The sequence below is a fragment of the Harpia harpyja genome, chromosome 4, assembly GCF_026419915.1.
Source record: "Harpia harpyja isolate bHarHar1 chromosome 4, bHarHar1 primary haplotype, whole genome shotgun sequence".
Taxonomy (NCBI): domain Eukaryota; kingdom Metazoa; phylum Chordata; class Aves; order Accipitriformes; family Accipitridae; genus Harpia; species Harpia harpyja.
Genome location: NC_068943.1, coordinates 277,094 through 287,845, shown reverse-complemented (window position 1 = coordinate 287,845; position 10,752 = coordinate 277,094). Strand labels below are relative to the sequence as shown.

General features: G+C 40.0%; 1 long non-coding RNA gene across 1 annotated transcript; it reads left to right on the top strand.

The window, feature by feature from the left end:
• The first annotated feature begins 3,063 nt into the window (after positions 1-3,063).
• LOC128141108 (uncharacterized) lies at positions 3,064-10,179 on the top strand. Its single transcript, XR_008234907.1, has 2 exons — positions 3,064-3,201; positions 7,134-10,179. It is a non-coding gene; the product is annotated as an uncharacterized LOC128141108 (long non-coding RNA).
• Positions 10,180-10,752: the final 573 nt, after the last annotated feature.

The window sequence follows — 10,752 nt, the reverse complement described above, 5'->3', positions numbered from 1 at the left end:
TTTTTTCCTAATACCTCTGTTCTGTTTTTCTTCGTTTTGTCTCCCACTATATTTATAGACTTAAAATCTTTCACTCATAACCATTCTCTTGCTAGACTTGATTGATTTCCCTTTCCCAAAGCTCCCCTTTTCTACCTGTTACAATTTCAAAATGTTTTGCCATATGTTCATGCATTGCTTTCAAAAGCCCTGATGTCTTCCTCCTTAGAGCAGAGCTTCCCAAGCCTTCTTGTCTGAGCAGCACTGCCAGCAGCAGTAGTGCCAGCAGGTGTCACGCCTGGAAAGACAGTGGAACACACCTCACTTGGGACTTGTCTATCCTGAACATTGCAGAAAACTGTACGTGCTGCCTGGGATCCACTGCACCAGGAAATCCTGATCTCTTTCTTTCCATCTGTTGGTGAATGGGGAAAGGAAAGGCAATCTCAGTTGGCTTTACTTGCATACCCTCATTAGTCAGGATTCCTTCAGTGTCACACTGTGAGTCACCCTTGAGTCAGAATTAGCTTAATAAACTGAAGTAAGGGAAGATTCAAGAAAGACTACGAGCAAAGAGGCTGCTGGGGGACTCCAGGTGATTTGTGCTCCTTGTCACCCTCTGAGATACTTCTGTCAATAAGACTTCTCTCCGAGAGAAGAAATTATGGCTGAAAACTTTTATGCTACCAGATTGAGCTAAGGAAACTTCTTTGTAGAATAAGATGCTGGCCATTGCCTCCCTTCCCTAGCCATTAATGACTAATTCTTACCTCAGTTTTCTGATCTCCTTTTTGTGCAGTCTTTCCCCATTTCATTATTGATCTCTCTTCCCAATCTGTTGGTTGTACTGTTTTTGTCCCTAAATTAATTTCCTTCCTTTTGTCCACTCTGGCCTCCATATCCATCTTTAAAACACACATTTTCTAATGATCCTTCTTATCTTAACCATGAACACTAATACTATCTGTTCCTTTAATACCTGTCCCATGTTCTGACTACCTTAAACTGGGAATAGACCATGTGTTGTTCCAGGATGCACAATGCTAGAAACTGCACTGCACTAGGAACAAACACGACAATTAATTTTTCACTTTTTTTGAGCATGAAAAAGAAAGATCCACCTATTTTGATGTAAGATCCTTCCTTTTCAGTTAAAAAAAAAAAAAAAGAGAAAAAAAGAATGACTGTAAAACAATGGCCCAGAAATCCCAACATGTTCTTTGGGTGATGGAAGTTAAGCAAACCTCACTTCTGCTTTAGTGATCACCTCTGTCTTAGTCTAAAAAATCCCTGCCTCTGTGGAGAGTTGCCATACCCCTTCAAATATCTAGGCCATTTCCTGTCATCTTGTCACTTAACAACTATGTTTGTTGAGACATGTCTCATCTTGAAGCATTTTCCTTCCCTTTCTACTGTTTTTATAGGTGTCATAATTGATGAGGTACGTTTATGTAGGTGCCTCATAAATTAAATATTTTAATATTTATGGGTACATGTGTTTGATAACACCTCAGCAGCAGTCCATCTTTTTTTAAAGCAAGTACATCTTTCATTGTCAGACAAATACATATGCAAGATTAGACAAGAGAATCTCCCTTAGTAACATTCTTTCTGTACAAATATTTTTATTTTTCCTTTTATTTTGTTTTGGTTTAGTCAAAACAGTGTGGAGAATAGATTACCTGCATTCCAGTTTTATTGCTGCTGTTTCTGTTCTGCTGAACTCTGCAAGTTGTCTCCAAAAATACTGTCTGACAAGGAAATTGTTTCCACACTGTTTTCTGCTTTCACCCACAAGAATCTGTCAACCAAATCCACCAAAAACTGACTGCGATAACAAAATAGTTTGATTACAGCTAGTGTAAAACAGGACCATTCAATCAGCGTCAATGGCTGTACCAGGTTGACTTTCGTCAGTTAAAGGCTTGGCTCAAAATGTCACTTGTGTGTAAAGATGTCTAGAATAATCTGTGCATATCAGATGTGAAAACTAAATTTTAAATTTTAATTCAATCCTACACACACTTAAATACATGCCTTTTAAAAATTAATTTAAAAATACAGGAATCAGTAGCACTGCTTCCACACTTAAAATTAACCACACGCTTAAGCAGCTGGCAGGATGAGAGCAACAAAAATGCTACAAGCCAAAGCACTGAATTCCTTTGCCTTTTTTGATAGCCTCTGATCTTTCATCTACTAGAAGGATGACACATGAAGGAAATTGTTTGCTCTCAATGCACTAACCGACATGGGGTTTTTTGCTTGTGTTGCTTTGACTTAGCATAAACAGCAAACGTGTTTTCGGCAATGAAAGAGTAATATATCTTCAGGCTGTTTGCAATGCGGAAAACAGAAAAGGTCAATTATTACTGCAGATGCACTGCTTCTTCACGGATGATACCGTCAGAATAAAAGTGATGCTCTTCTCAAAAGTCAGCATTTTGATACAAACCAATGTCCTTCTAATTTAAAAGAAATACTTATACACATGGACAAAACCATAAAGAAGATGAGTATCTAGATATGTTTCTCTTTTTTGATTTTCCTTTTATTAAAATGTCATTTCTATAAACACAATCATTTGGTTTTCTGTATGACAGTAAGGTCAATTTAAATTTTAACTCTTGATTTATATCACAAATATTCTGCAATTCTTTCTACACATTAGTAATAGTCAGATGTGGCTTGTCTCTGAATATGTCTTGGAAGCTCCGAGTATCTCTAATCCTTCTCTTAGTATTTATACTGGCATAAGGAAACAAAATTCTGCACAGGTGCATATAGAAAAAGGATTGCTTTTTCTGTTTTGACTACTAAGGAGGCATGACCCAGTAAGCAAGGACGCGGGTGTGCCTGAGAGGTCACCTGCCTCCAGGGCTTAGACACAGGACTCCAGGCTATCCAGAGGCATTTCCATCTAGTTAAAATCTACAGCTGGGACCTCTTCTGCAGGAGGACACCTATTTTATATATGTGTGTGTATATATGTATATACAAAGCTACTATGTATATACAAAGCTGTGTGTGTGTGTGTATATATATGTACAGTGACAATCAATTTGCTTTGTGATGTTTCAGGATGCAGAAGCTCTAAACTCGAATCCATTTGTGAAGGATTGTTTATGCATCCTGCATTAAGCTGTTACTGGATAAAATGTATAAACAGCTCTTGAAGCAGAGTCGGCAACGCAGCGCTCCTGCACAGCTTCCACAGGCAAGGTGAGGAATGCTCACAGTAGCCCATGGCCTCCAACCTGCTCACCAGGGTTTCCTCTGGCGAGCTGGGACAAGTGAGCCTGTAGCCTCTCAGCCACAGGATATTCAACAGAGGTCACCCACAACCTTCATGATAACGTTTGTTATCACACCAGCCAGCATCCCTTTAAAGAAACAGTGAATTTCATTGCATGTCAGGCTGGACCCACACCAGTAGGCTCACTGTGAAGTGCTAACTGGGCTGAGTCCTTGTGGAGAGATAGATGGATGGAGTAGTTGTGGATTATCATGAGCCTTCATTACCAACAATGCTCAATGCTGTGAAAACTGAGATGCTGCTCTCCATATTCAGTAGCAGGAGACAAAATGCTTTTTAAGATAAGGTACCAAGGAACTTAGAAAGCTTTAGCAGCGTTTGGTAGCAATTAAACAGGTCTTCCAGGATTGTGGTGCTAGTTAGAAGTCCCTAAATGCTACCTAAGGTGAGCTTGTAATAGCTAAACCCCATTTTGCAACTTTAACAAAATGAGGATAACAATGTGGTCATATGTCAAAGGACTTAGAAAACATGAATGATATAAGGTGCAAATTCTCACACCATTAGAACTACTACAAATTAGGAGTTAAAGGCTAGCCTGTACAAGCTGACGGGTGTCTTTCAAATATGGATTTTCTGATTAAATGTTTCACTCCTATAGTGCTGTAGTTCATATCCTGGTCTTGTTCACCGCTGCACTTGGGAACGCTGACTGATAACTCGAGAACTGTGTATTCAATACTTCATTTAATGTTTCCACATGCTAGGTAATCATTATAATTTCAAAAACATAAAGAGTAGTAGCTTTGCTTTATTTTTGTGCTCAGGAAGTTAAAGTTGTGTTGCTCTGGCAGACCTTGTGCTGTTATATGTCAGCTGAATTTTCATGTACAAATGTATTCCCTAATTTGATTTATCAGAAGACTTTAAATGTCAACTCAGTATTCGTAAGGAATCTTTTGTCTGCATTAAGAGCTGGCTGCTGTCAGTGATACTGGGTTACAGAGCACAAGAACAGCCAGCCAAAAAAAAACCCCAAAGTCATTGCTCGATTTGATTGTTATTCATTCTTAAGTACTTCCATTCAACTCTGATTGCTGTAGAATTTGTCTGCTTTGTGAGTGCCTTTAAAAGGAGACATTGATGTTTTATGCTGTCTTAAGTGCTAACAATCATCACTGTTGATGAACGTGGACTCATTAATGTCTAAATCATTCACAGCACAAGAGTGTTTCTTTCCCTCTTGAGTTTGCTTTTCCTGGGACAATTAATTTCTGTATTAGCTACTACATCTGTTTCCAACACCATCCATGAATTTTAGTTTATCCTTTGGATCACATCACTAAGTTTTTCACAGTAAAGGTGGCATTTTTTAATCAGGAGAAGAGTTTTTGGAACACCCCTCTATCCACAGAAATACACATTTTTATTTTTACTTTTTAAATTCTTAAATCTGTGACCTATAGCTCTTTTAACTATTCCTTAAATGAAAGTTTCCATTATTAGTGTAGATAACATTACACTGTGAACCACGGAGAAAACAGATATACTATTAAAACTGAAAATATGACACCGTGACATTATCAAATCATGTAGGAACAAGGTAAAGAAGGAATGATATCATCATACCTGCTCTTATCTTAGTTTTGGATCCTGAAGAACAATTTCTAAAAAAAATAAAATGCTTTTCAGTGATATATTATTGTGACCATTTCAGGAAAAGAACAGCAATGCCAAAGGCTTGGGCTGAACCCAAGCCCTGAAGTTTCTAAGGAAGAAACTGCGTTGTCCTGAGAAAAATTAATACTCTGAAACAGCATCACCAACAAAAATATACAATGAGCAGTTCTCCTGTAGGGTTGGACAGTGCAGCATCCCTTCATCTTGCACACTACCCAGTAACTCCTGTGAAGGACTGAAATACCACCGAAACCAAACCATAATTGAATCTCATGATTTTGATGGGGATGTCTGTTGATGATCAAACCGCCCTTCCTGTGCTGTAGGCTTGGCAATTATTTGGTTTATGGAACTAAAAGGAACAATCTGTGGAACAGTTTTCAGTCTATCGGTCTGTTTTCCTCATCTTTGGCTCTTTCTGTCCAGGTAGAAATTGCCTTCTGAGTACTCTCCTTTTATTTCCACAGGATTTGGATTCACTGAATATTCATAAAAAGGACGTGATAGTGTTGCATTTTTAGTACCTTTCTTACTAAATAAAAATGACAAACAGCACCAGGTTACAGCAGACCGTAGCATAGTAGGAGTCTGTTAGGTTCTGAGAGTCTGCATAAAAAAGCAAATAAAAATTATAGCATTTGCAAGAGTGATGCGCATCAGGAAACATCAAGCACTGCAGCAATGCTGAACACATGTAGTTCTCTAAGCAACAGAACCAGATGAGAGTGGTTTCAAAGAGTTTTGTGGATTACTGATTAGATACTTTGATGCCTAATGAAGTATGAGATTTTCCTGTGGCTGGGCATTTGTAGTTCCCTCTTTACATGAGCACTAAGCAGCAGACTGGAGCTGGGGAGGCAGTGTCACAACTAAAGAAACTTGTTCCCATATTGCTGCGCCTTGGGTAGACTGACTTCATGAGAAGATGAGAAAACTGGGGTGAGTTCTTCTGGCATCTGAAATATTTTTATAATTTCTTCTTTCCAGGATGAGTTAACAAACCCTTTCTCTCATAGAGGCCATTAATGCCTTCTCTTCTACTCAGGCACCTACCGTATTGGATCTTGGGCAGAGGAATGGGCAGAGAGAGGGATATCACTATTCCTTTGTGAAATTTGGTTAGAACTGGCTGGTTGGTTCAGAAGTTATTAGATATGAACAGACACAGGCATTCACACTTTGATTGCTCAATGCTCATTCTTTTCAGGCAACTTGATTAAAAATGTGAAGGAAGGCAGAGGGAACAAGTATATCATCTGCTTTCTGTATGAAGGGGTCTGACTCTTACCAAGTTGCAGCTCCCTTCAATTTGCCTCTGATTTCTCACTTTATGGTTAACATAAAATTCTCCTAGTGAGTGAAGAAAAGAAAGAAACAAGTCCCTGGAAGACTGATTTTGCTACACATGATACCGAAAAGCTGGTCGAAGAAACTCTCTAAGACTCATTTTGGAGTTTTAGAAAGCAGGCATTCTTTATTGCAGCTTTGGATGCACGGGGGATAATTCCACCTAGCGTGCATGCCACAGCTTCAGCACAAACAGGTTGTATGGAGTAACAATTACATATTAATCAGATTAGTATACATATACATAAAAATTATTGTAACTGATTATCATAGTACTGCCTACATCCAATCATGCTCAATGAAGGATCTATTTGAGTCAAAGGGCTGCTTTTACGACCTCCGACCCATTTGAAGCTCTTGCTGGCTGTCCTTGAAGTCTTTGTTCTTGTCCTTGTTCTTTGATCTTGAAGCTTAACGCAGTTTCAATCACATGTGGTCAGTTTCAACATTGTTCTCATCTAGCGTACAGGAACATCTAGTCATAAGAGCAAAGAACTGCAAAACTTATGAATAATTAATTACTAGTTAATCACCTGACTACACTTTTGTAATTATCTCCCCGGCTACCCTTTGTCTATTGTTTCAACCACAATGTTAATATATGATCATTTATCAAATCTCACTTATACAGTTATCTAGCAGCAAACCAGTTTTCATAGAAGGTACAAAATATTAAAACCATAAAAATTTGAGCAAACCACATGAAATGTATGGACATATGCTATCACACACAGCACTCAATGCATGTAGATTTTCTCTGAATTTATTCCAAAAAAAGTGGTTGTTTTTCAAGTTCCATTAAATATATATATGTTTTATGAATGTAGCCCCTTTTTATCTCGTTCTTACAACTTTTCCTGCCTTCTTGTAGGATTTCTGCTGTCTGTGTTTCAAAAACCCAAGGCTTAGCTCTGGTAGGGAAACCTGGCTCAGACTTCTGAGGAAATGGCTAAGTTGTGAGAAAGAGCTGTGACAACATCTGTAGAGTGGAGCTGTGCAAGATAAGAAAGGTAAAATTGCCAGCGGAGGTAGGATTATTGAAACTGGGACAGTTAGCAGCTTAAGGATTCAGGAGGTAAAAATGCCAGCGTGGAAAAGGAAAAACCCTTAAGGAAGAAGAGGGAGGTGGAAGTGAACAACTCAAGAAGAGCTGAGATCCAGAGAGCAGCAGAGGCCAACCTGTGTGACTTTACCTGACACGGGATCCTCCTGAGCCGACCTCATTACTGACTCCTGCCTGGCTAGCAAGGAGTCTCCGAGTGTCATATGGGAAGGGGTAAAGACTGAGCACGCTAATGTTTAGCCTAGTTCTTTATTAGGTAGCTATCTTCTGTATGTGCCAAGCAATGAATAGTTGCTATATACTTTAAAGCTGTATATATTATGCTGTCATAGTCTCTTTGCAAATAGCTAAAGGTGTCCAAAGTGATCCTAACAGTTACATCAGTTGGTTACATCAAACAGGTAATGACTCAGCCATGCTAAGTTTCTGTGGATGCCACCAAAACAGGCTAAAAGCAATTGGTTGCAGAGCTTGAATGGGGAGAGACTTTTGAGGTATAGTTTCTAAGAGGAAAGGTGTTAAATGATCTGTACTATCCATTGCATTGTCCAGCCTTCGAAATCTGACTGTTGAAGGGGAAATTCTAATTGTAACTGCTGAGCAGTGGTAATTTGTGACTGAGGAGTGATCTGGAATGGAGGGCCAGAAGGCCCAGCTGCAAGAAGGGGTTAAACTGGCTGGAAGCAGGAATGCCAGAGACAGAAGGACTCCTTGCAAGTAAGTGAAGTTTCCCTGGGTGATGAGATAAGAAACAGCCTCAGCATTGTCTTGTAGACCATCCTGGAATGGAAGCACTCAGGGGCCCAAGCTCAGGGGCCACTTTTGGGCAGCAAAGCTGGGCTGGGGGATGGACCCACTGCCGAGCTGAAGTGCTCCATGCAACCACTCAGAATTGGTGCTGATGTGAGAGTATGTAAGGAATCTGCTTGTGACACATCTTTGCAGACTCCACATCTGTCCACGTATTGTGGTAGGACTCTGCCCAATGCATTGTTCATTAATTTTTTCTTTTATATTTAAGCACAAACATGTGTTTCACTTGCCTCAAGGGGTAACATAAAAATTCCCCAACACTGTATATGTCCCCTTTTCAGACTGGACCACTGTATCTTTTAACATCTCCTGATCAGTCAGAAGCAATATGGTAGCTGACAGGTAAGCTATTGTCCCAAACTGAAACTCTGAGCTGACAGTTGGGAAACTTATATATGTCTTCAACCAGCAGAAGAGCTGTGATGTGTGAAGTCTCTCTCCTCTACCTGAGAACTTTGCTGGAAATACAGTCTTCCTTGCATCAGCCCCAGACCTCTCACTAGATTCTGTGGACCAGTGGCTAGGGCATTTATCTGGATTACTGTCTCAGTTCCTATCATGATTCTCCTTTTATATAAAGACTCTATGATGTAAAACAAATAAACAGCTTTGAAAGCAGGGACTGAAACTTCCCATGGCAAGTACTTCAGCCATGAATCCAGGCTATAAAGCCATTCTAAAATATGGACTTTAACCAGTCCTTTTCAAAGAATAGTTTATGTTCACCCAACTTTAGGGAGAATCCAAGCTTTGTGCCAGTCTTGCCCTAGATATATAAATTTGGGGGGGGGGGGGGGGAGTAGTAGTAAATTTCTTCTGGTTAATGAGATTTTTTCTTTGCCCTTAATAGTGTTCCACTTGGTTTGTGTGGTTTCTAGAGGCCCCTTTTGGTATAACAGTCCATTTGTGAGAGTACGTACCCAGGCAGTAGCATGTTTTGGCTTCAGTACAATACAACACTATCATGGCACTCCCATTCCTGGGGAACACTCAAATAACAGGCTGTAAATAAAGTAGGTGAAATATATAGAAGGGTGAAAGCTCTATTAACTGTTCTCCCAAATCCATGCAGGATTATATAAATCATGGGGCAAGAGATGCAAAGAGCCAAAGGGAATCAGATTTCACTTTGATGAACTTCTTTGGGACAGATCAAGACAGGGTTTCTGCTTCTGGCTTCCTGGGGTATGAGTATATGTTGACTATTTTACTAGGAAGCAGTCCTGGGAAGAGGACTCACTTTATCTTAGAAAGTGTTCATAGACCGCTAAGTTTACAGCTGCAGTGAACAGGCTGGACACCTACGTCAGCAAACTGCATGATACCATGGAAGTGCTTAAATTTTTTGTACAAGTAACTGGAAACAAGTGGACCTGTTTTCTCTCTGCAGCTCTCCAGAGGCTGTTTAGCAAACTTAAGCAGTTCTGCTAAGCAGCCTGATCACCATTTGAAGCTAGATACATATAATGTTGATGGGTCAACATTTAAGTTAGAAGGATATATTGGCAGAAATTATTTCTTCCTTGAGATGGTCTTGAAACTGCTCACAGTACATTCTTGGATGTAACACAGACAATCTAGCCTGTTATCCTTGTACACAGAAATTATTGCACACTATTTTCAGTGCATACTGCTTAATGCCAGTGAGTGAACTCCTTTTCTGCATTTAACTAACTTCCAAGTCATCCTGCCAAATATACTAATTGAAACAGCCTGTCTCCCACCTAAAAGAAGTAAGTAGAGGATAAAAAAGCGGGGGGGAGGCAGAAGGTTAGGCTGACAATGCAAAGACCATTTCTGCTTGAATACTGATGAGCCAAGTTATCTATGCTGGCCACCTGCCTAACTATTTGGTTCCTGCCAGTGTTTCATTGCTTATGCTGATCTTTGGGGAACTGTTACTGTATGAATGCTGCTAAATGATTTTAATCTTTATTTTAATTCTTGTTAGCTTTTAATATAATTGTAAAAGGTAATTTGTGATTTGTGCATTGTCTGATTGCTAAAACCTTTGTGAGATAATAAATTAATATTAAAATTCCCTACGGGAATTCTGGAATTCAGTCAAAGGGCAGACAACTGTGGGTGAAGGCTTATTGAACAGCAGCGAAGTCCTGCCACTGCTGTTGCTGGACATTGACACCGACCACTTTGGTTGCATCAACATAGCATTCTTCATCTCTCCTCAGCCTGCATAAGAGGCAGCGGTGGTCTTTTTTCTTGGCTTCTGGGCACTCATTCTGTTTTGACATTACCTATAATTGCACGGCCCACAGCGAACTCTCATCAGTCTTCCCATGAGCTCAAATTCTCACAGCAGAGCTCTGCCTGTGCTCAGGGACCACGAAACCAAGCCACCTCTCTGCATTTCCTCTCCGCTCCTGCACATAACTCAGGGCTTAGCATGGATTTTCCATGGTTCCAAGGCTCTTCTCCACATCAGACGCTTAGCCCAGGCTCAATTCTTCATCCTGGCTAGACACAACCATGGCACAGGCCTGCCACTACCATGCTGTTGTCCATAATGCTAACTGTTCGGCCTGGACCAAATAGCATTTTCCAAAAGAGTGATGAAGCACCAGCTAGAAGGGCCTGGCCAGGGCTGTTTTAAGAA